Source organism: Cupressus sempervirens, chromosome 3 (genome assembly GCF_028749045.1).
Source record: "Cupressus sempervirens isolate cs-2001-9-10 chromosome 3, ASM2874904v1, whole genome shotgun sequence".
Taxonomy (NCBI): Eukaryota; Viridiplantae; Streptophyta; class Pinopsida; order Cupressales; family Cupressaceae; genus Cupressus; species Cupressus sempervirens.
In genome coordinates this window covers 196,660,914-196,686,652 of record NC_143120.1, presented here as the reverse complement: position 1 = coordinate 196,686,652, position 25,739 = coordinate 196,660,914, and the positions used below count along the sequence as shown (strand labels likewise).

The window sequence follows — 25,739 nt, the reverse complement described above, 5'->3', positions numbered from 1 at the left end:
TTCAAAGTTACATATTTTTGTAGTTACGCATCATTCTTCACGGTTCTTGTTTCTATGGTTTTCCTTACTACGTAGTGTGTTATCAAATTGGTGCGGTTACATATGTTAACGTGATGTGTGGCACAAATAAGAGCTAATTCCTTGACCATATTTCAATCCACCTCTATGCGCACATCATTTTATGTTTAGATTTGCGATAGTTATGGTTTACTCCCCAAGGTGGACCTATAATGTAATTAAATGCCCGACTAGCCGACTGGTGGCTTAGCTAGCTATATAAGGAGCTTGGGTTGATGTTGAAATCATAATTTAAGGATAATTGGAGATCATTAGCAAGATAGATCATTTGAAGATCCTAGAGAAGAAGGTAAGATGCGAGCTTGGACTTGATTTCATATTTCTTTGTATATGGCCGCAACCCAGAAGGCTTCACAGCTAGGCATGTTTGATTTTCTTTATATGTGGAGTTAAATAATTGCATCAGTGTGGTTGCATAGAATCTAGTTTCTTGTTCTCTTTGTTCATTTAAATTTGTATGTTGCTTTTGCACATAACTCTAAGCAAGGGATGTTCGTAGGTTTAATTTGGACTTATTCCTAATGAATCTACCCATCCATGCGTCACTTTGCAACCTCATCATATTAAAAGATTAGATAATGGAGTAATAAACACTCAAATATAATGGTGATGCAATCACAAGTATGTGATTATCTTCTATAGTTACCAAAATTTAACAATCCATTTGTAGATTTCATTTTATCATGACAAGCACAATGACTACAACCATGTGTGTTAGCAACAAAATTTTATCATGTGATATTGTCATCTCAACATGATGTTCACCATGGGTTACTCCTAGAGGGTGAATTACATGAGCCAAGTCATGGAGTCTCTCACATGGCATCCACCATTGCTACTCCCAAAGGGTGGATCCTTGATGGCCACTCTCAATGGGTGGATCCACCATGGCTATTCCTTTAGGTTGGAATAAGGGCTTTCACCAAAAACTTCTCTTGCAGAGAAGAATGCATTAATTACATAAAATTCATGATCAATTCTCAAGTTTATCTCTTGATTGTCTTTTCAAAATTTGATTTCTATATCTTCCCCACTAACAACAACATGCTCTCTTTCACCATATTATCACTATATGTTACATCCCAAATTTTTGTTTAGTTTTATTTTTTTATCATTATAACCATTGAAGTTATAAATGAAATCATGTTGGATGGTTAAATTATTATTTATTTTGATTTCATGTGAAAATCAAGTAATTATTTGTTCATCATGGTTCTTATGAAATTGCAATATTGGTTAATTGTTATGTCCTTGAGGAATTGAAATAACAGATTTCATTATGATGCTATATGAATGGCAAGCGGCTAGCTAGTATGAATATTTGATTTTAATTAAACAATTTGGAAATACATTATTACCTTGATAAATTCTTTTTATAGGAACACAACGAAGGGTAGAATCATTTCCAAAAAAGGAAAAGGCATGAGGGCATCGCCTACCATTGAGTTATCAAGTATGGGTTCTAAGCCACCTTGGTCAAGGACGCTGGACAAGGCAAGCAAGGTCATACCAAGTGATCACCATGAACAAATTGGTCAACGCACTTAATAAAATAATGAAACAATCAAACTAGATCAAATCATTACCTTTATGCTTGTAGACGAGTTAAAAGCTTCTTGTCATTGCAAGGCATGTTTTAATATAATGATACCAAGGTACCTACACATGCATGTACATGTACGCATACACATGTATATTCCATATGATTTATATGAACGTATATGTTCTATACATGATATATGTATACTTAAAATATTACATATGCATACATATACATTACTTACATATGCAAGTATGGGTGGGTGCAAATGATACCCCTATATTAAAAAATTAAAGGAATTCTTATTTCCAACTTATGTTGATGATTTAATTTATTAATTCTAACTTTTGGCAATATTATAATTATAGTTGTGCCATTGGCCAATTACTTTTTCAGTTGCCTATTTTAATTGGAGCCATTATTTTATCGGCCACCTTGTCAAGGTTCTTGAGTGTAACTTATTTTGATGCCACTTTTTCTTCTTGGTTGTAACAAGCATGCATTTTGCATGCGACAAAATCATTATATGTGATGGATGGATACCAAGCAGACTCTTCTTTATCAGTGAATTCCTCGTCTTACTTTCAACTTATTCCCTTTGCATTTTACCTTTTATAGCAGTATCAAGCACCACACTTGTCCATTGCAATTTCTATGCACCATCATTGCTTTATAATGTCATGATTAAGAATTGTTTTCCATAACCATCTGCCTATACACTTATATAATGTCATGAAGCATTGTTCTGGAGATCGCATATTGCATACTTCCTGCTCAATGATTGTTGCAAGCCTATCATTATTTGATTATCTTGACCCCAACAAGGAGCCGTAACAAGTGGTTCAACTCTCCAATATCATAAGGAAGGAGAAAATACTTTCACCAGGCCATACATTCTTTCACATTGCTAATTTCCAATTTTCACATGATAAGGCTCTGAATCTTGTTTGGAGGCTGATGAAATTTTCTTAATAATATAGTTAGAGCATGGCTCCAAATGAATTTCCATTTTGTCATATGTCTAACTAAGTAACAACATGCATAAGAAGATGAAATTCTCTACTACTTCTATGAGAATGTATTTTTTTTATAACTTCGGTTTTAGATTTAAAGGATTCTCAATCCAGTGTTGACTTATATAGGGTCATTTTTCTGTATGCCTTTGAGATAAGGAAAGGCACTCATATGGAGTCAAGAAATTGTTAGAAAAACTTAAAGAATTGCCTATAAATGACTATTATAAACTCAAATTGGGTAGAGAGTTCAAACTGTGGTAAAACAAGATTGATCAATGTTATAAGAAACCACACCAGGATTCATCCAAGAAGACCAGCAAGGTCGAGATAAAGAGCATGGGTTTATAACAAATGAATATTGGGTTATACCTACAAGATAAGAGAAGGAAATCATAAGAAAATAAAAAATCATTAAGCTTAAGCAAACCATCTTAACTAATTAGTTCACGGTGATCAAATGGTGTTATCTTGTTGTCAAGTTGAGCAGTGGGTGATCGGGCACGTTGTGTCCATATAAATCCCTAGCCAGCATAGGTTTAGCTGCATACTTTTTGCTGTGATCACTAGAGGCCAAGGTTGCTAGTAGTTGGCAGATAGGTTGATGGGAGGTATCCACAACCTAGTTGGCTGCCTAGCTGATTCTCTAACACCATGATGCTCAGTGGCAGGACAATGTGTCACGTGCCTATTCCTGGGTAGGGAGGGTCTTTTTTAGTAGAGATTGTGTGGGATACTAAGGGTCCATGGCTGGGAGGTTAAGCCCTTGACAATGCTTCTCTCGACCAGATGCCAAGGCTTGAAAAAATACATTCAGTTTTGCATGCATTCCATCTTCCTATAGCAGGTATCTTACCTTTATGTACTTTCAACTTCTCCAATTAATTCAGTTATTTCTTTTTCCTTAAATAGTTAATTTAGTTATTTCCTTTACTTAAAAGGTTAGGAAAATGGTATTTTACACTCTAAAGGTACTCTGCAAGGTGATCTCCATGATCCATTGGGAGTGAAATGCCAAGTGTTTGTAAATGATCATAGAAAATTCATTACAACCTCTAATACATCTCTCAAAAATTGGCTACTATAACTAAGATAAGATCTGGTATGTAATTTTCTGCCTAAACACTACTGGAATAATTCTAGTTTGGGATCTTTAGTTAGACCCGCTATGACACCATGTTAATGTTTTGAATTGGGAATCTAAATAAGAAGCAAAACATAAAAAAATAAAGAACAATAAGCACATCATAATTTATCTTGGGAAATCCTTCCAATTCGGGTACCAAATAAAATCACTTTTATTGAATAATCAATAGTTTGAAATACAATTTTCCCAAACACCAGGCTGAAAATTGAAGTAATACTCAAAAACACAATATTAATTTTGTCCTATGAATTACTCTTGACTCTTCAATATCCACACATGATATTTTCATTATCCATTGCTAAAGACTCTTTGTTTTCTTCAAAAGGCATGGCTTTTCAAATGAATGATTCTTCATAAATGAAAACTCTTCACAACCTCAACATATTAAAGGATTAGATAGTGCAACACCAAATATATCAAATATAATGCTGGTGCAATCACACATATGCAGATATATTCTGCAGCTACCAAACTTTAACATCTATTTTATTACATTTTAAAAATTTATGTAACTACTTTGTGTAAATTTTATTAGCAAAATCAGTATAGCTAATCTCTATTTAGCATTTGCTTGCATTGATATGTGGAAATGTTCACTGCCAATATTAAGCTTCAATTGCTATGGATGGAGCATAATTTAATTATGTAAAATCACCTTACCTAATCTCTATCTAACATCTATTGGGCTTACTATATTGTCAAAGATTGAAAGCCATTCTAACTAATACGTACATGGCAATCTATCATGGATGGAGATCAATATATGTAGTCAAACTAGTGTAGTTAATCTCTATTTGTCATTTTCTACCTTGGATGGATTCTGATAAACCTTTGATATCAGAATCACAACCGGTCTCTTTGGCAATCAATTTTTCTAACATCACCATAGCTAATCTAGGAGGAAATATTTTCCTTCAAAACCACAAAAGCTAATCTCTATTTGTTCTATGCTACCACCTATGGAGGCCAATCTATGTCATCACAACCTATTACTCTTTGGATTGTGCTATTAGGTATAGAGTGTAGCAATGCCATCAAAATTACAACTAGGCTCTAGAAATCACTGCATCTTTGTTCCAGATATCTTGCCATTGGTGGAGGGAAACAAGTGTTGTTGAAATTACCTCAAATAATATATCTGATGCATGGTGACATTGAGTGCAAGGAAAAAATACTCTCAAATCACTATAGCTAATGCGATTTACTGTATGCTAGCATAAATGGAAGGCAATCTATGTCAGCAAATCCTTTGCAGCTAATTTTAGTTGGCCTATATATGCTATTAAAATTATGCTAGATAATCTTGATTTTACATAAACCTCTATGCGCATGCATACATCATATACACTGATGGATGGTAGCTAACTTGTGTAGTTAAAGCTAATTTATAATGACTTGGATGTCATGGACAATAGACAATCTTTTCTATCAAAATCACCTTAGCTAATCTCTAGCATTTTTCCATTGAAGGGGAATCTTTGCTTTCAGAGTCAATATCTATTCAACATACACTTCTATTGACAGAAGGAAATCTATATCCATCAAAATCACGACAGCTAATCATTGTTTGAGAGATGCTACCATTGACATGATGAAGCTATCCTCTCCTACTCAGCCTATACACACATGACATTGCTTTATATTTTCCATTAAACTTATTTGCAACATGGCTCCATGGAGGCAAGGAAATCTACCCTTTGTAACTCAACCTATAAACACATTGTGACATCTCAAAATTTTGACCTAATTTTAAACTTGCTCATAACAGTTGGATTTAATGAATTTTCTTTTATGATCATGTGAAATAGGTAGTTATTTATATTTGTTGTATTAACTGTTAATTAAGATGGTCCTTAACTATTAATTGTTATATGATGTCTAGCAGTTGCTTGATTTTGGGAATTATGGTTAATAATTTAAAGTCTTTTAAATGTTTATATGAAAATTATTATGGAATTGTTATTATAGTGGAAGTGTGTTTCATGGGTGATTGTAGAAGAAGATGAAGGGGGGGAAGCATTGCTTAATAGGATCATCAGAATGGGATGCTTGCTTAGTTCAATGATTAGGATTGATAGGTATGACCTTATACTTCTTTGGTAAGGACCTAATGACTTGAACACAGGATACATTTGTGGGACCCGCATGAGCTATTAAATAAATAATCTAAGAAACATAAAATAATCTAATTAAAATATAAATGTATCTCAAAGGAATTTAATTGATCTTTCACCATATTATTGTAATATATATGTATATACGTACATATAGATATAAAAATGAAATGGCACCATTATATTAAAATAATTTAATAAAATGATGTCACCTCATTAATATATTTACATGAACGTATGTAAATATAAATTATAACAATAAACAAATTGTAACTTTCCAACTTTTCTTCCATCCTATTTATTTTTCCTTCTTGATTGTAACTGGTTAAACTTTTGGCAAAATTAATTGACAAATAATCTTTTAAGTTTCAGAAGCCAAGAAGTCACAACCATTCTTTTTATTTGAAATCATGTGTAGAAGGCAGATACTACATATTTGAACACCCGACTACCTGTATGCTTTGTCTTTTCCAGTATTTCATTCCACCCCTCATGACACTCGATTTCATATTCTTCTTGTGTTGATTCCCTACAATAGACCGAATAGATACCTGCTATACGTTTTAAAAAAACTTTGTCCAAAGTAGCCCATTCTGTACTCCCAGCTGTATTAGTATTTCTTGCTGAGGATAAAAGTTCATATACACTATGGTGATATTTTCAAGCAACTGGAGGGAAGCTGAATTCAAATTGATTTGCAAGTTTTCAAATAGCTTCAAATTTTTATTAGGTTATGCGTTAATCATTTCGGATTGTGATATTCCATAGTTTTAACTCAATTTCCATAGCAACTGGCTAGGCTTAGAAACTTATATTATAAGCTTTGTTGAATAATCCATCTCATTGTTAATGATTTTCTTCTTAACTTTCATAGCTTCTAGAATCTCAAATAGTATCTCTTAAGAAAGAGTTTTCTAAGTGCAATAAAACCTGGATGAATCATACTAGTCTTAAGAACATATTTATTTATTTAGTCATTATAGTGATAAGATATGCTAATCGATGAATCCTTTTAGAAACTATGCAGAGAGTAGATTGCTCATAATTTCCACACACTTGGGAGTCACCAGCTATATAGCCATGTTTGGTGAAGAGGTGGAATGAATTTACAAGAATGCAAAAGAGATATCAGACATAATTAAATAAACTAAATTAAACACTATAGCTCATGCTCATCCCTGTAATGCAACCTATTGTCAAGGCGAGCATTGGTGATCGAGTCAATGAATTCATCTGAAATCCTTGGCCAAGGTAGTTTAAAGACATGTTTTCCATCTAATGATCACTTGATGTCAGTGGCGCTAGTCATGCAAGCATGTCCATTTCATAACTGTGTGGACGTTCTAAACACCAAGATGCTCAGGTGGCTGGACTAAGAATATCCTAAGTTCGATCCTGAGGTAGGGAGGGCCTTTCTAATTCAATAGATTGTATGGGGATAAGTATGGTCCAAAGTTGGGAGGTTAAGCCTACGTCAATGCTTCTCTCCTCACCAAAGCCGGGATTGCACAACCAACTAAGAACCCTCTGGATGATTCTTGTATGTTATTTTCTTTTCTTGTTAAGCATTTAACTACTTGTATGATCATAAATACAATTATTTTCAGTTGATCGTTAATCTAGTTATTTTTAGTTAATCATAAATATAGTTATTTTCAATTAGTCATTAAACTAGTTATTTCTAGATGATCATTAATATGGTTATGGTTATTTTAGTTGATTGTTAAAACAGTTAATGTCATATGAATAAGATTTACAATTATCTATCAATGAACGTTGGGTAATCTTTAGTTAAACTATCTTTTTTTTTTCGATATGAAAAATTGTTTGTTACACACATGGTGTTGCTTTGTATTTTCCATTGAACTTCTTTGCAACACAACTCCCAGGAAGGGAAATCTGTCCTCTCTAACTCAACCTGTACACACATGACATTGCTTTGTATTTTGCATTGAATTTCCTTGCAATGTGACTCCATGTAGGCAAGGACTCCAGTTCTTCTAGAGTTCTTTTTGTTTTCCCTATTTTTGCTCTATGTTCTACTTGGCAACATCTATGTAATAGAATATAACTCGAGGTATCTATCTTTGAGTAATTTAGCCATTCATTTTTTACCTGTTCAAAACGGTGCCCAACATTGCAATAGTTGATAATTTTTCAATGTTTCGGTTATTAGAATAGTTGTATGCAAGTTGTGAACTACTTAATGCATATATAATTAAATTTCAAATATTAACCTTATTATAATCTAATTGTATATGCATTCTGGGGTCACAATTTACACACCTTTTAAAAACATTAAAATCTTTAGTAAACTCCTTCAATTCTTGCTAAAAATAGAATTAACATGTTCTATATCTCTTAGTTTTTATCATAATTGTTAGTGTAGTTTTTTATTTTTCCTATTTTGCTAGGTTTTTCTTACACTTTTAATAATCTCGCTTAGGTTAATAAAGCATGTCTTATTAGGTGAATGGTTGTGAGGTGTCACCTTCCTACATGTGAGCATCCATTAGCTATCTTGGGAAGATACTTTTCTATCTTTAGTCCAATATATGGTTGCTCCTCATTGGTTGATCTTGTCACCTCCTCCCTCTGCCTAGCCTATATAAGCATGCTACCTAGCTTGTATTTGTATCTCTTGTTTTTGCATCCTCTTAATGCTATTTTGCTTCCAGCATTTGCATTACTCTCTTGGAGACTAACTCTGTGTTGCAATTTTGATTTAGTATCATCTGCATTCACAGTTTAGATATTTACTCTTTGCACTAGTTTTCTGGGTTATTAATCTTATCAGATTCTAACATGGTATCAGAGCTTTTCTATGTGCAAGAGTAGATTTTAGTTTCCTTATTTGAGAGATTCGGGGGGGGGGGCAAATAAATGGTATTGTAGTTTTTTGAAAAATGAAGTATGCTCTTCTCTTGCATCTTTGGATGATCCTGAGAATCAGAAAAGTTTTGACAATAACGGTTTTCCTTTAGGGTTTCAATCTCAAATCTGACAACCAACTTGCATATTTGGAGTTTTTAATCAGTTTTGTAGTATCTAGCATGCCATTGATGGACTTAGGAAGCTGATCCAACATTTGCATGTCATATTCTGGTTGCTGGGGTCATTTTTTGATTTTTGTAGCTGTTTTTTACTGTTAAAGGCGTCTGATTTACACTACGACAACATCTTTTGTACATCAGCAAGAAAAATTCTTTCTGGGTTTTGTTTACAGACTCGAAAAACCATCTGGGTATCTTTTAGATTTTTCATGCAAGCTGTATATTTTGTAGAATTGAGCATGCAAAGCTACAACCATACCCCTCTCCATTAGCAGTCGTAGATTTGAACGCAGTTTTCAAATGTCTCATTCTTGCTCATACGAACTCTAATTTTGATGATTCTTGTTATGAACTTGGCTATTTTTTTGTGCTCTATCCACTAGTGGAGTTGTTTTTTTATTTTCATGCATGAATTCTTCAAAAATTGTAGATTCTTAGCTGTGACTGTGCATAGTTCTTGTTTTGGAAACTTCAAAGGATCATAACTTTCTCATACGACCTCGTATTGAGGTGATTCTTTTTTTGAAAGTGCATGATTTTTTGAGTAGATTGCAGTGGTGCTATTTTTTCCTTGATTATTGTGCCCAAGTTTCACTTTTAGCATATGCTCTTCATGAGGAGGCCCTGTCGGTTTTTCTTTCGTAACTAGAGCATACAAACATATTTTTTCGATCCAAAAAATGCATCAGAAAGCTAGTTCTAAGATGGAGATGATGGTACAGGTGTTTTTTATTTTTGCTACAATTTGGTTGCTTGTTTTGGCAGTCAAAGCTAGATGTTCTATTTTGCCTTCCGGGAGCCATATCTCGCTCATTCGGACTCTTTTCTGGGCTCGCCAAATATCGTTGGAAAGCTGGTTCTATGAGTTATTTAGTTGTAGAGGTCTTTTATCCAGATTTTTCTCCAAGTTCTTTCTCCTTTGAGTTTTACACTTTCGCACTCTAGCAGATTACTTGGATTCTATAGGTCTTGGAATCTCTTTTTCTGTTCTTTTGGCTCACTCTTCTTTCTGACTTTTGAGCATTGTATGCTTCTATTCTGTTGCATTCCTTTTTCTGTAAACGCACTGAGATAAAGTGCCTACTTTTGCATATTTGGGATCTTGTACACCTTGTGTTTGTTTGTACTCGCACTCAGTTATAAAGTGCCATGGGGGGTCATGATGTTTTGCCATTTTGTGCTCATCCACCTTTGTCAAGTAAATTTTTCTTCCATGACATTAGCCCATGTAGTGTGTCGGTGACATCACCCTTTATCCTATGCTTGTACTTCTATTGCACTGTTGGCGTTCCTGATTCTTCTTCTTGCAGATGTTTTGAGCATTGCATTTCAGTGTTTCTGTCACCCCTCTCCCTGTTCAGCATTATGGGGGGTTCACTTGTTGGCTCTATTGCTTCCTTGGTTCGGTTGAGTGATCTACGTATTCAATTTTTATTCCTATGTACTAGGCGGATGCAGTGGCTAGGCACCTATGCATTTCGGTGAGATGGTTCATCTACTATATAGACACTCATTCATTCCTACCTTTGGAGGTCACCTCTCTGATTGATCAGCTCTTCAGACTTTGTCTTCTCTACCTGGTCATGCATTATTTCAATGGGGGTTCTAGCAGTTTCTTCTGACAGTGTTTGCAGCTTCATGCTTCAGAGATGCTTCATGCTCTTTTTTGTTCCTCTCTTTGGGAAATGTCCTAGATTGGAGGCTTAGTTTCCTTTATCTAGTTCTTTTTCTTGTATTAGGTACCTGATCAGGCCTTGTTTTCGGGACCCATTTTCCTTCTTTCATAGCTTTGCTAGGTTAGCATCCACCTAAGCTTCGCTTATGGGGGTGTGTTAGTGCAATTTTTTATTTTCCCTATTTTGCTAGGTTTTTCCTACACTTTTAATAATCTCGCTTAGGTTAATAAAACATGTCTTATTAGGTGAATGGTTGTGAGGTGTCACCTTCCTACATGTGAGCATCCATTAGCTATCTTGGGAAGATACTTTGCTATCTTTAGTCCAATAGATGGTTGCTCCTCATTGGTTGATCTTACCACCTCCTCCCTCTTCCTAGCCTATATAAGCATGCTACCTGGCTTGTATTTGTATCTCTTGTTTTTGCATCCTCTTAATGCTATTTTGCTTCCAGCATTTGCATTACTCTCTTGGAGACTAACTCTGTGTTGCTATTTTGATTTAGTATCATCTGCATTCATAGTTTAGATATTTACTCTTTGCACTAGTTTTCTGGGTTATTAATCTTATCAGATTCTAACAATAATAATGTGGATTTTTCCTTTGCTTTAGCTGCCAGCTTGTGGTAATCACTAGTTTGAACAGATGGTCAATGGGTAGTTAAATTGTTTAAAGAGATAGATATCTTGAGTTATGGTGTGTAGAGCCATATAAGTCAACTTTGACTATTTAAAACTTTTAGTCTAGGAATGAAGCCTTAATGTGTGATATTTAATTCATCCAGGGATGCAATGGTGTAATGACAACTGCATCGAATGCACCATTTTGTTTGATAGTTGTAGGTAAATATTGTGTAGCCAAAGGGTTAATGTCATCGATAATTGCTATGTAGCCAATGGACCCCTTTGTCCACAATTGTATTTGTCAGAACAATTTTTAGAATTCCCATCTTGATGACTACTAGATGTCGTCTGGATGCAAGGGCTAGCAGCATTGGGTCCTCTGTATGTGCTTTAGTTTCCTTCTCCCCTATTCTCCTGGTGATTTAACAGTTGGAGCGATGTTTGTGAGTGTCGATCAAAGTTGAGGCATTGTGAGCTGCAGATTGTTTATTTTGACTAGTACTTCCATTTGTAATATTTTTTGTATGATTTTTTATTCCATGTAGTTCCTTGTTGAGGTATTGGTAGTGTCCTTCAATTATGATTTCTTCACCTATGTTTCTTTTTAAATTTTTGCCTACATTTCTTTTAATTTCTTCTTTTATTTTGTCGGGTTGGGCTACAGTTTTGCTTGTTTACAGGTGATTGCCAAGACTTCTTCGTTCCTGTCAGTGCTGATCAAATTCACTCCCAATTTTGGGCACTTGGCATCTTCATGATCTCTAGGACCACACCATTTGCATACCAACTTTGGTGCATTCATTGATGTATAGTTTCGTGCGAAGTGGCCTCACAAATTGCATGCTCGGCATTAAACCATCGGGTGGCCATTTGCCTCATACTATATTCAGCTGTAGCCTTCATTATTATTGTTGGCATTGTTGTTTTTCTCTCTTCTATGATTTTTGTACCCACCTGAAGTGGCAGCATCACTGTTGGTGTTCCTACTCCCTCCTGATGAAGAAGCCTCTTGTGTCAGAAGCACTTATTGATGTCCTCTTGTTTTCATATTGAAGGGGCATTCTTTCGTGGAATGTCCCATAATTTGATAGATATCGTTGAACTAGTTTTTCGGATAGGATCCCTTCATGTGACCTTTTGTCTTACATTCTGTGCATCATAGCTCATTTCCCTTCATCTCTTTCTACATATTCTTGAATTCCTTCATCATTTTGATCATATCCTTTTGGAGAGTGCGAACCTTCTTGCTTCCCTTTTCGTCATCACTACTATCTTCTTTTGAGGACATGTCATTTGAGTCAAATGAGCTACTTTTCTTCTTCTTTTTCATTTTTTGTTTTCTCTCTAAGTCCATTGCCTAATTGTATGCTTCGGTATATGATGATGGCGACACAATCTTCATTTTCTTCCGTAACTCCAAGCGTAGTCCTTCAATGAACCATTGGTTTTTTAGCCCATCTGCTAGCTTACTTTCCATTTTATTTATTAATTATTTTAGCTTTCTCGCATATACATGGATGATTTCATTTTTCCCTTGCTTTGTGGTGTAAATCTTTGCTACTATCTCATTGTTGTCTCGCAGCAATTGAAACTCAGTGATAAATTTCATTTTAAATCTTGCCCATGTAGTTAATTTTTGTGATTGGCGTCTGCAAACCAATCCACTACTACACCCCTTAGGGTTGTTGGAAATTGTCAGAGCCATGCATCTATGTTGGTTATGCCATTTTCCATCCAAATTATTTCGCATGTCTTATAGTGTCTAATTGGATCGACTATTCCATCACCATCAAACTTTGACAATTTTTCCTTTGGTTCAGCCATTACTATTCGAGTCGGAGGCACTTGTTGCACACTTGCGTTGTTTTGCACACCCACACTATTCTAGACACCCATGTTGTTCAGAACACTTGTGCTATTCAAAACACATGTGCTATTTCAAACAGTCATCTTATTTCCAATAGCCATGTTACTTGGTGAAAAAGGGTTTTCCTCAATCAAAGTTGTTTCTTTTGGAAGTGTATCATGGACAAAGAGTTCACTCCATGCTCGTGCTCCCTTGACACTTCGAGCCATGCGAGTTGATTCCCTTCCATTTGGATTCTTTGGCTTATATAGGTTTAGAAATTCCTCCCTTATTTCTTCCACCAAATTCAACCGTTGTTGAGTCTCTTCCAATGATTCCTTGGCGCTTCGGTGTCCATTGGCAATCTCTTGAAACCTTTGTCTGCGCTCAGCCTGTTGTGCCAAAATTAAAATTTCTTGTGCAGTGCATATTCCATCTTTTCCTTTTATCTTATTTCTATCCTTGTTAAGCTGATTCAACATTAGTCTTCATTCCTCTGCCTTCGTTCTAGGTCCATGGGGCAACGACGCCAAATGTTTACCGTATGGGGTAAATAGATTAATGCATATAAACAATAGAAAAGAACATGTAACAACAATACTCCTTTTATTATTTGCATATATGCCAAAGAGATTACATAATGCTTACAATGATGATTACACTGATCCCAGATGGTGTACATATACTTCCTGAAGAACCTTCTCAAAGGGTTCCATTAGCTACATGAAAATTACCGAAGGGGTCCATTGGCTACATAACAATTACTAAAGGGTTCCATCGGCTACATAACAATTACTTATGACATCAACCCATCGGCTACACAATATTTACCGACAACAACAGTTGTATGGATGAAGAAGAATTGTGTATGGTTGCAGTTTACAATATTAAGGAAGGGAAAGGGGAGTATATTCCCCCATGTTTCAGAGCAGATATAGTTGCCTCAGTGTATTTACCCATGAAAAGTTATATGTGGTGAGACACATGGAGGGGAACGTATAGGTCTATGATCCCAACACACAACAATGGAGCATCATAAGAATTGCTATTATGATTACTAAACTTTGCGGCCTTTTGCTGCATTTGGTTAGATTCATCATGACCAGGATAGAGAAATTATAGAATTGGACTATGTGGAAAAACAAATTCTACATGGCAGGAAAGCTTCCTCCTAAACTCTATAGATTTATAGATGACACAATGTGGGATGAACAAAGATTAATGGTTAGCATCCATGCGGAATCAATAGATATTAATGGTTTTTGTATCTGTGTTAAGGCCTTTTATTTGTTTGAGCCTTCACAAGAAGCAGGAAAATAAGACAAGTGGACTCTGATCAGTACATTTGTTAATTTCTTATAACCAAGTTACAAAACAATTGCACAAAAAATTCACAAAAAGAAGCTCTATCTGATTTATAACAGTTAATATTCTGGATTAATTAAGTGAAACTAAATAGCAGAAGTAAAATAATAGAAGCCAAACACAACTAGGCAATAACACAGGGATACCCAATAAACCCTAGTTTGGGGAAAAATTGCAACTATTGTATCTTTTATTCAGCCTAGCAATAGACTTTCTCTCAAAGTCTAATAGAATCCAATATAATTCCACATTTGCTACTGCAATCTTATATATATAGAGAGCCTTGTTGCTTTACTTAGCTTGCAAGAAAAGATTATTATCTTACTTTCTTAAGCTTTAAATCATATATAAAATTACTTCTTGTTTTTCTCAAACTCACAAACTTAGAAATATTCTTTTAAAGAATAAAAAAAAAAGCTGTTGCTAAATATCCAACTCAAGTTGCTTTAGAGCAACTTCACTCCACCTTCCAAGCTAAACAACAAAAAACTAACACTCCCTCTTAGCAAGGAACATGTTTTGCACAACCCCCAGCTTATCCCTGAAGAATACAAACCTATTCCTCACCAAAACCTTGTTAGTATATTTGCTATTTGTTTATTAGTAGGAAAGTATTGGAGCTTTGCCATCCAATTCTTCACTTAATCCTTGGTGAAGAAAATCAACAACTACGCCTTCTATCTAGCTTATAGAGCAATATTAGACTACAAGATTGTCATAGAAGCTTCACAATCCTCTCTACTAAAAAAACAACGCTCACTGAATGTGCACACACAAACTTGTCTTAAAGAGTGCCTTTGGAAGAATCTAGAAAATTCATAGTTGAAAGTATAGCAATTTCTTATCCACAAGAATAATTGCCTCCGCTTCCCTCACTAAAAATTTTCTTTCTCCATTTCCCCAGCTTCTCTTTGAAATCTCTTCCTCATAGGATATCTAAGAAATCTCTTCCTCTCTTAAAAATCTCTTCCACAAAATATATCTAGGAAATCTCTTCCTCTGATATATCAAGGAACTCTCTTCCTCCAAGAAATCAATTCTTCAATGTCTCGAGAAATCTATTCCTCTCAACATATCTAGGAAATCTCTTCCTCTCAATATTTTGAGGAAATCTCTTCCTCTTGGAAATTGCTTCCTCAATGTCTCCACACAACCTATCCTCGCTCCTTGGATATGCACCATGCAAACCCCATGCCAAAGGATGATCACCATAGCCACCTTACAACCTATCTTTACTCGATTAGTGGTTGCAATAGCCATAAAAGAAACTGGAGACAAATCTTTTTTTTTTCTCTTTTGAAATCTACGCCACAAATCTTGGCTCTATATTCAGAGTTTATAGCTCTAATACCATGTTAATTTCTTATAATCTAGTTACACATCAATTGCACAATAAATTCATAGAAAGAAGCTCTATCTAATTTATAACAATCAATACTTTGGGTTAATTAACTAAAACTAAATAGCGGAAGAAAAATAACAGAAGGAAAACACAATTATAGAATAACACAGATATACCCAAGAAACCACAGTTTGAGGAAAGCCTGCAATTGTTGGATCTTCTATTCAGCCTAACACCAGACTCTCTCTCAAATTCTAATAGAATCCAATGTAATTCCAAGCTTGCTACTACAATCTTATATATATAGAACCCAACTGCTTTACTTAGCTTGCAAGAAAAGATTATTTTCTTGCTTTCTTAGGCTTTAAATCATATATAAAATCACTTGTTTTTTTCAAACTCACAAACTTAGCAATATTCTCTTAAAAAGTAAAAGACAAGGCTGTTGCTAAATATCCAACTCAAGTTGCTTTAAAGAAACTTCACACCTTCCAAGCTAAACAAAATTATCATCCCTTCGAGATATAGTCCCTACATTTGGAACTCTCACTTTGTGATTCTTAGTAATTGAAATGAATTCCAGTGTTGTAATTCCACTGTTTTGATTTTGAAAAATCCAGTGTTTTAGCTATGTCTAAAACTTTAGTAATTAGAAATAGAACTATCCTGGGTTTTGGAGGGATCGAATTTTTTTATTCTTTATTTTTGGAAATGAGTTTTAGGCAAAGTCCTATTTGAAAGTGGAGCAGTGGGACTTTATAATGTAGACCTTTGATATCCCCCTTGAATGCTCCGTTTAATGCACTGACTGTGCTATTTTTTAAGTTTAAAATACAATATGTTCTACAATTAAAATAATAACCTTGTTTAGCTGATAGGCTATTTGTGGGAGCAAAGCTCCTAGAATTATAATTTCAGCTATAAATTTTGTCAGTAATCACAGGTTTTTAAAGTTTTCTAATCACTTTATTTTATTTGTCAATCACTTGAAAAGTTTAATCAAAAAAGTCTGTCATTTAAAATTAATTAAACAATAAAACCTTTTGATGTAATATTGTCAAGATGAAACTACAAGTGGCTCAATTAGATTAAACAATAAACACTTACGTTATTGGGAGTATAGATTATCAGTAATATCATCATGCGGGAGACTAAAGTGATTCAAATTTCAAGTAACTGCACTTCACATTTGACAACTATGGCATGTAAGATCCAAATATATTTTCCTGATCTTCTTACCTATTTCTGAAATAGGGTTCATGGTTTGCAATAAGCCTTAACAACAACTTCTGCCCTTCAAGATTGTGGGTTTTTAGTCAAGGAGAAAAATATCTACAATACAATATAAGAAGATTGGAAGATGAAGACGGTAGACAAAGTCTATGAAACCAAGTATGCAGTGAGACAATCAAATCATTGGAAAACCAAGGTATCTATATAAGTCTCAAGAGGAACAAATGTTGCAAGACAACACAACTTTTTCACCCAACAAAAGGACCAAATTTAGCATCCATATGCCTCGCAAGAACCTACCACTACCTAAGAGTATCAGCCCTATAAAAGATTTAAATCCATATCAAACCAGATGGACAATCAAAGGGAGGGTGACAACAAAAAAATAGCTTAGACAATTTAGTAAAAATCGAGGTAGTGGCCAAGTTTTCAGCTTTGACATATTGGACCATGAAGACACATAAACCAAAATAGTTTGCTTCAATGACATTGTAGGATTGCACTATGACAAAGTGGAAATAGGTGGCTACTATATAGTTTCAAAAGGTTTAGTTAAAGAAGCAAACAAGCAATACACCAAATTGAATAGCCACATGGAAATCACTATTGACGATTCTTCAATAGTGAAATGTTGTGATGATGAGTGAGCTGTTGGGAGTATTCAATACAATTTTATGCTAATTAATGTCTTTGCAAACAACAAAAATGATACATTGGTTGACATCATTGGGATTGTAATGAGCATTACAAGTATCTCAACAATTCAATGAAAGGATGCAAGTAAGGTTCACCGTAGAATTGTCACATTAATGGACATGTGACTAGCACCAATAGATGTAAATTTGTGGGGACCAATTTTAGTAAATGACGGGGAACAAATAAAGTCATTGAAAGATTCTAAAAATATTTTTGTCCTTTCTATAAGAAATGGGCATGTTTTTGTCATCGATAGATATTGTGTAGCTAATAGGTTGATGTCGTCAACAATTGTTATGTAGCTGATGGTGCCCTTTGGGAATGTTCTTCGGGATGGTATATGTATGACTTTAGATCATGATTAAGTACTATGTAATTTCTTTGGCATATAGGTGAATAATAAAAGGAGTACTATTGTTACATGTTCTTGTTTAATTGTTTGTATGCATTAGTCTATTTACTCTATATGGTAAACATTTGGCGTCATTGCCCAATGGACCTCGAATAAAGTAGAGGAATGAAGACTAATGTCAAATCAACTAAAAAAAAATAAGAATAAGCTAAAGGAAAAAGATGAAATATGCACCGCACAAAAAAATTTAATTTTGGCACAACAGGCCGAGCACAGACAGAGTTTTCAACAGATTGCCGACGAACACCAAAGCACCAAGGAATTGTTGGAAGAGACTCGACAGTAGTTGAATTTGGTGGAAGAAACAAGGGAGGAATTTCTTAACCTATTTATGCGAAGGGAAGAGAATCCAAATGGAAGGGAATTAACTCGCATGGCTCAGAGTGTTGACGGAGCACGAGTGTGGAGTGAACTCTTCTTCCGCGATACACTTTTGAAAGGAACAACTTTGCTTGAGGAAAACCCTTTTTCACCAAGTAATGCGACTGTTGGAAATAAGACGACTGTCTAAAATAGCACAATTTTTTAGAACAACGTAGGTGTGCAAAACAATGCAGGTGTTCAGAATAGCGTGGGTGTGTAAAATAGTGTGGGTGTGCAACAAGTACCTTCAATGTGAATAATAATGGCTGGACCAAAGGAAAAATTGCCAAAGTTTGATGGTGATGGAATGGTCGATCCAATCAGACACTGTAAGACATGCGAAACAATTTGGATAGTGAATGGTGTAACCGACACAAATGAATGGGTCCGAAAATTTTCAGCAACCCTACAGGGTGTAGTAGTGGATTGGTTTGCTAATGCCAATCCCCGAAAATTAACTACATGGGCGGGAGTTAAAAAGGAGTTTATCACTGAGTTACAATTGTTGTGTGACGATAATTAGATAGTAGCAAAAATTTACACCACAAAGTAAGGGAAAAATGAAACCGTCTATGTATATGCCAGAAAGCTAAAAGAATTAATAAATAAAATGGAAAGTAAGCTGACAGATGGGTTGAAGAAGCATTGGTTCATTTAAGGACTACAACTGGAGTTAAGGAAGAAAGTGAGGATTGTGCCACCATCATCATACACTGAATCATACAATCGAGTGATGGACTTAAAGAGTGAACAAAAAATGAAAAAGAAGAAAAGTAGCTCATCTAACTCAGATGACATGTCTTCAAAAGAAGATAGCAGTGATGATCATCTACCCTAGACCCAAGAGCAGATATACTATCCCTCTTAAACCTCAAGTGACCTTCTATCCATCCTTCATGAGATGGGGTAGCTACTAAACCCTGTGTTAGTTTACCCCCTTGTATTTCCTCCCACCTTGCTATGATTGATTGCTACCATTTAGTGAATAAGCTAGAAATTCAAAATCTTTGCTTATATCTAAATATATATGATGTTATGCATCAAATATATTTCTTTTGTACACATATTATTGCTTATATTAATAGCTAAGGAATTGTGCAATTGTTTCACAATACTAAATATTGGTTCTATCATATATCTCCTCTTAAAAAATTGTAAAACATTTAGCAGAATAGTAGTTGAAGTCATCGTATAGTGATCCATTCTATACAATGTGAGTCATATGGGTACAAAGTGGAGAGTGTCACCACTCTGTACATATATGGGTGTCTCATACACTATGAAGTAGCAAGTGTGTGCAGGTTGAGGTGAGTCCTACGAGGCAGTATTGTATAAGAAATGGGCATGTTTTTGTCGTCGATAAATATTGTGTAGCTGATAGGTTGATGTCATCAACAATTGTTATGTAGCTGATGGGGCCCTTTGGGAATATTCTTCAGGATGGTATATGTATGACTTTAGATCATGGTTGTAATTAGGAGAAGCACTATGTAATTTCTTTGGCATATATGTGAATAATAAAAGGAGTACTATTGTTACATGTTCTTGTTTAATTGTTTGTATGCATTAGTCTATTTACTCCGTATGGTAAACATTTGGCGTCGTTACCTAATGGACCTAGAACAAAGTAGCTGAATGAAGACTAATGTCAAATAAGATGAACAAAAATAAGAATAAGCTAAAGGAAAAAGATGAAATATGCACTGCACAAAAAAATTTAATTTTGGCACAACAGGCCGAGCACAGACAGAGTTTTCAGCAGATTGCTGACGAACACCAAAGCACCAAGGAATTGTTGGAAGAGACTCGACAGTAGTTGAATTTGGTGGAAGAAATAAGGGAGGAATTTCTTAACCTGTTTATGCCAAGGGAAGAGAATCTAAATGGGAGGGAATTAACTCGGACGGCTCAAAGTGCCAAGGGAGCACGAGTGTGGAGTGAACTCTTCTTTTGTGATACACTTTCAGAAGGAACAACTTTGCTTGAGGAAAACCAATTTTCACCAAGTAATGTGACTGTTGGAAATAAGAGGACTGTCTAAAATAGCACAAGTGTTTAGAGCAACGCAGGTGTGCAAAACAATGCAAGTGTTCAGAACAACGTGGGTGTTCAAAATAGTGCAGGTGTGCAACAAGTACCTTCAACTTGAATAGTAATGGCTGGATCAAAGGAAAAATTGCCAAAGTTTGATGGTGATGGAATGGTCGATCCAATCAGACACTGTAAGACATGCGAAACAATTTGGATGGTGAATGGTGTAACCGACACAGATGAATGGGTCCGACAATTTTTAGCAACCCTACGGGGTGTAGTAGTGGATTGGTTTGCTTACGCCAATCCCCAAAAATTAACTAAATGGGCGAGAGTTAAAAAGGAGTTTATCACTGAGTCGCAATTGTTGTGCGACGATAATGAGATAGTAGTAGAAATTTACACCACAAAGTAAGGGAAAAATGAAACCATCTGTGTATATGTCAAAAAGCTAAAAGAATTAATAAATAAAATGGAAAGTAAGCTGACAGATGGGTTGAAGAAGCATTGGCTCATTGAAGGACTGTAACTAGAGTTAAGGAAGAAAGTGAGGATTGTGCCGCCATCATCATACACTAAATCATACAATCGAGCGATGGACTTAGAGAGTGAACAAAAAATGACAAAGAAGAAAAGTAGCTCATCTGACTCGGATGACATGTCTTCAAAAGAAGATAGCAATGATGATTGTCTACCCTAGACCCAAGAATAGATATACTATCCCTCTTGAACCTCAAGTGACCTTCTATCCATCCTTCATGAGATGGGGTAGTTACTAAACCCTGTGTTAGTTTACCCCCTTGTATTTCCTCCCACCTTGCTATGATTGATTGTTACCATTTAGTGAATAAGCTAGAAATTCAAAATCTTTTCTTATATCTAACTATATATGATGTTATGCATCAAATATATTTCTTTTGTACACATATTATTGCTTATATTAATAGCTAAGGAATTGTGCAATTGTTTCACAATACTAAATATTGGTTCTATCATATATCTCCTCTTAAAAAATTGTAAAACATTTAGCAGAATAGTAGTTGAAGTCATCGTATAGTGATCCATTCTATACAATGTGAGTCATATGGGTACAAAGTGGAGAGTGTCACCACTCTGTACATATATGGGTGTCTCATACACTATGAAGTAGCAAGTGTGTGCAGGTTGAGGTGAGTCCTACGAGGCAGTATTGTATACTGCGAAGTAGTCATACAAGAAATATCACCCATCAATACATCACATATTGCATTGGAATACCAGGTTCAATTATTCTTATGTGGAATACATCAAGCAAATATTAAAGATATATCCATCCACACCACAAATGAATGACAGTGCTATTGCCTACAATAAATATTGGTTTCTGATTTTGATTTTGATCAATGTTATGAATTGTTCTGATCTTATTAGCACCAATTCTTATTAGATTTCTTTCCTTGATCCTTTTCCCATCGTGGTCTTCTCCCATATATATCTTAATATCTCCTTGAAAGAAGACATCTTTTTGGAAGTTGACTCTTTTTCAAGCATAGGTACAATCTTTAATAAGTTGCTGCCCCCTCAGTATTGATTTTTATTTTTATTTCAAAGTAATAACATTTAGCCATCTCTTTACTCCTATGATTATAAGTTATAATCCTTTGTCAAAATCGCTACTATATATATTAATATTGATTGCTGCCTAATTTGCTATTTCTGTTCATTGTTTATAATTTATAAAATAAATCAAGGCAGGCATGGCATAACAAGTCTCCCAGCAATAGAGAGTACTTATATTTTCCTTGATGAAGGTTGTCAACCATAAATATAAGTTAGTTTAAGACATATTCTCCATGATGCAAGGGTAGTTGGATCTTTAAAACGTTGATGATTTCTGTACTTCTTCAAGCTTAATATAATTGTTCCTCCTTATAAGATGATCCTTTCTCATATATCCATAGCTTCCTTATGATAATTGCTTCTTCATTCAACATATATTTCAGTTCAACATTTAGATATATTATTAACAAGGACTGTAATCTTCTATTTTCAACATTTGTTAAGGGTTTCCAATCCCAGTTTAGCAGAGCATAATAGTCTGCCTTTACAAGATTTCTTGTCCATTAAGCAATTTTAATGTAGGACTATCATGGACAACTTTAAATAGGAATATTTTTGGTGTATGAAACTTTCAACTTTATTGGGAGTCTAATTTGAAATCCATATCTTTGGGGGGCTACTCTAATATTATATCAAGCTGCTAATTTGAACTAGGATATGTTTTGCATGTACATTAAATGGAAGTATCTCAACAACAATCAAGAGTTGGATCTTGGTAAGGTTCAAAGTTACTCATCCTCTAAGAGGAAGGACAAAGTTGCATTACCTGATTTTGATAAGAATTGATTTGTTCATGAATGAAATAAATTAGTTAGATAATCATGATGATGAGAGACACAAATATTGTGGAGATGATCAATGGTGGAATCTGGGAAATCCTGATATTGGAGTGATTTCTCATAGTTACTTTGATTTTGGATAATGGTAAGGAATCATATTATTAGCAGTAGTTGATCCCTTCTAGGCTTGATGCTTAATATGATGAGCTTATTCATTTTCATACCACACATCTTGCTATTGTACTCAAAATTGCTAGTTAGTCTTGTATGATGAACCTTTCTTGATCACCCATTATCTCGTTTTCTTTTCATTCTTGAATGAATTAATCAAATGGATACCACATCTATAAAACAAAACTTCAACTATAAAACAAAGCTATAAAAAAAAAACTTCAATCAAATGTATTATGATTAATCAAATGTCAATCTATAAAATGTACAAAAATTCAACTCGCCAGTTAGAAATGGAAAAAGAAAAATGTAAAAAAAAACAATACTAGGAAAGAATCTAAGTGAGTTAATGCATGAAAAGATATTACCATAAGATAGGAGAGAGAAAGCTTCAAGATCCAACACCATGAGACAAGATATTTGGAAAGGGGAAAGCAAAGAAAACCCCTTGTGACATTATGAATGAGGCATGAATAGCCTAAGAAGAGTGAGAGAGAGTGAGAGAGAGAGAGAGAGAGAGAGAGAGAGAGAGAGAGCAATCACTCATACAATAATTGAGAAGAGGAAGAAACCTCATTAGAAATGAGAGAGGAGAGTCATCTCTTAAATCGAGATGAGAGAGAGGAGTTAGAATGTAACTCCCATGTCTATGAATGCCACCATTCATAAGTGTGTGAGGCCAAGTGTGAGATTCCTCTTAAGGAGGAATAATCTAAATTACAAATTACAATATATATTTGTCCTCACATATTACACTAGATGAAAAAATAAGATGTAGTGGGAAAAGTACAAAAAAGAAATATATTAGAATACCTTGGCTTATATCCTAATATATTATAACAATAAATAAAGGAGGTCTAACCTTGGTTTATAAACATAGCAAGGAAAGATTACAACTTCTAACATCGCCTTTGTAACACTGGGAAGGAGACTCTTCAACATTTCCAACTGTTATTCAATCCTTCCATGCTGCCTTCTTTCTAAAATTTCTTTCAATGGATCAACTTTGAAGTATTCACTAGCTCTCCTCTACTACAATCAAGCACTAAAGAACCCAAAATGTCAAACCCAAAATGTGCAGATAGATCAATAGAACATAGTAAAATTAAATCAAATCATTAAATAATGAACGCAATAATGTAAGATAACTCATAAACCTGAATAATTGAGATAAACCTGAATAATTGAGATAAATAATCTATCTTTAAAATCAATCGTGCCTCACCCTAAAATAAAAGAAAGCGAAGATTTCCTAAGTTTATAATAATATTTGCTCCTCTTTAAATGCTTATAATAGATTTAAATTTTTTGAATAGGGAGTGAACTTTAAGGGAAAAAAAATTAAGTCATACAAAAGAGGATATGTGCTGACTAAAGGAACGTTATGCATATAATGATTAAAAGGGCGAGCTACTCAACTTTAGAAGAAATTGTAGATTCTTAAAAAAAAACAGTAAAAGCTATTGCCAGAATTATCATAATGACATGAAGAAACCTGCCAAAGCGTGTTAGCCAGAGTTTTAAAAAAGAATAAAATGATTACTCAGGCTGCAAGGACTGAAGAAGTAAAAATGAGTAGAGCCAAGGCAGAGGGACACGAAAGACTAGCAAAGGAGTAGCTTCTTTCGCTGCTGCGGATACTCCAAGCAAATTCTTGTTTCGACCTGCCAGGAGCTTCTGCATTAAGTAATTGACAAGAAGAGAGATAAGATGGAGATGCGGGGATAGCATGCAGGGTAAAGATAAGGGCAATCCAGTGAGAGTGAGGGGAGAAGGAGGCCCATGAAATGAATAGGGCGCACAGAGAAATGAGGTGAGAAGAGGGCCAATTAAAGGTCCACTGAGCCGCAAGCAGGAAGAAGGGAGAGAGCTGAGACATAGACCGAACAGTGGCGGTTGACGCTTCTCACAAATCCAAAAAGCTTAAGAGTGTTTCTAATGGCAATTCCAATGATGGTAATTCGTTCAGAAGCGATTGGAAGACCTACACGTCGCCAGCAATTGGATCATGTAGGCCGCCATGAACGTAGGATGTTTGCTACAGAAAATGACAAAGACTGCTTCGCATCATCTTTCTCTGTATTTTTGATTGAAGAAAATTTAACTAGTGACAATATCAGGCAGAACAATAGCTGAATTTGGTCGTGCCACCGGTACTCGCTTTATAATTACACTTGTATTCTGTGGTACCAAGATGCTATCATCAATATATTCTTGGCCGGTTTCTGCATTGGTAATGACAAGATCAAAATCTTTGCAAGAATTTAACTTCTTGTGATGTGCAATCTTTTGTTTAAGGTCACGTATCGATATGGAGGACCCTTAAAATTCAACGCTGTCAAATTCCACCGCACTTTTGAACTTAAAATGAACAACCATTTCCCCTCCAAACAAGTTTAGAGTCCAAATAGATAATAAGAAAAAGAAAAATCTTTGGACAAGAATTCCATATCCGATCAATCTGACCACGCTAATGGCCACCTACGTAGTTCAATCTTGCTGCCAGATCTATTTCTCAAAAACGAATGTTTTGCCTCCTGCAAGAAGTCTTCACTTTTATCTACCTAGTTCCATGTTTCTTTGTTTTTCCTTTTAGTTTCTCGGTGGCATTGAGGAAAGAGAATCACAGAATCAGAAAGTGTAAGGTGTAGATTTGTC

The 25,739-nt window shown here is 35.0% G+C and overlaps 1 pseudogene; it reads left to right on the top strand.

Annotated features, from left to right (window-relative positions):
* Window positions 1-25,217, top strand: part of LOC149565493 (uncharacterized) — a 51,745-nt pseudogene extending 26,528 nt beyond the window's left edge.
* Window positions 25,218-25,739: the final 522 nt, after the last annotated feature.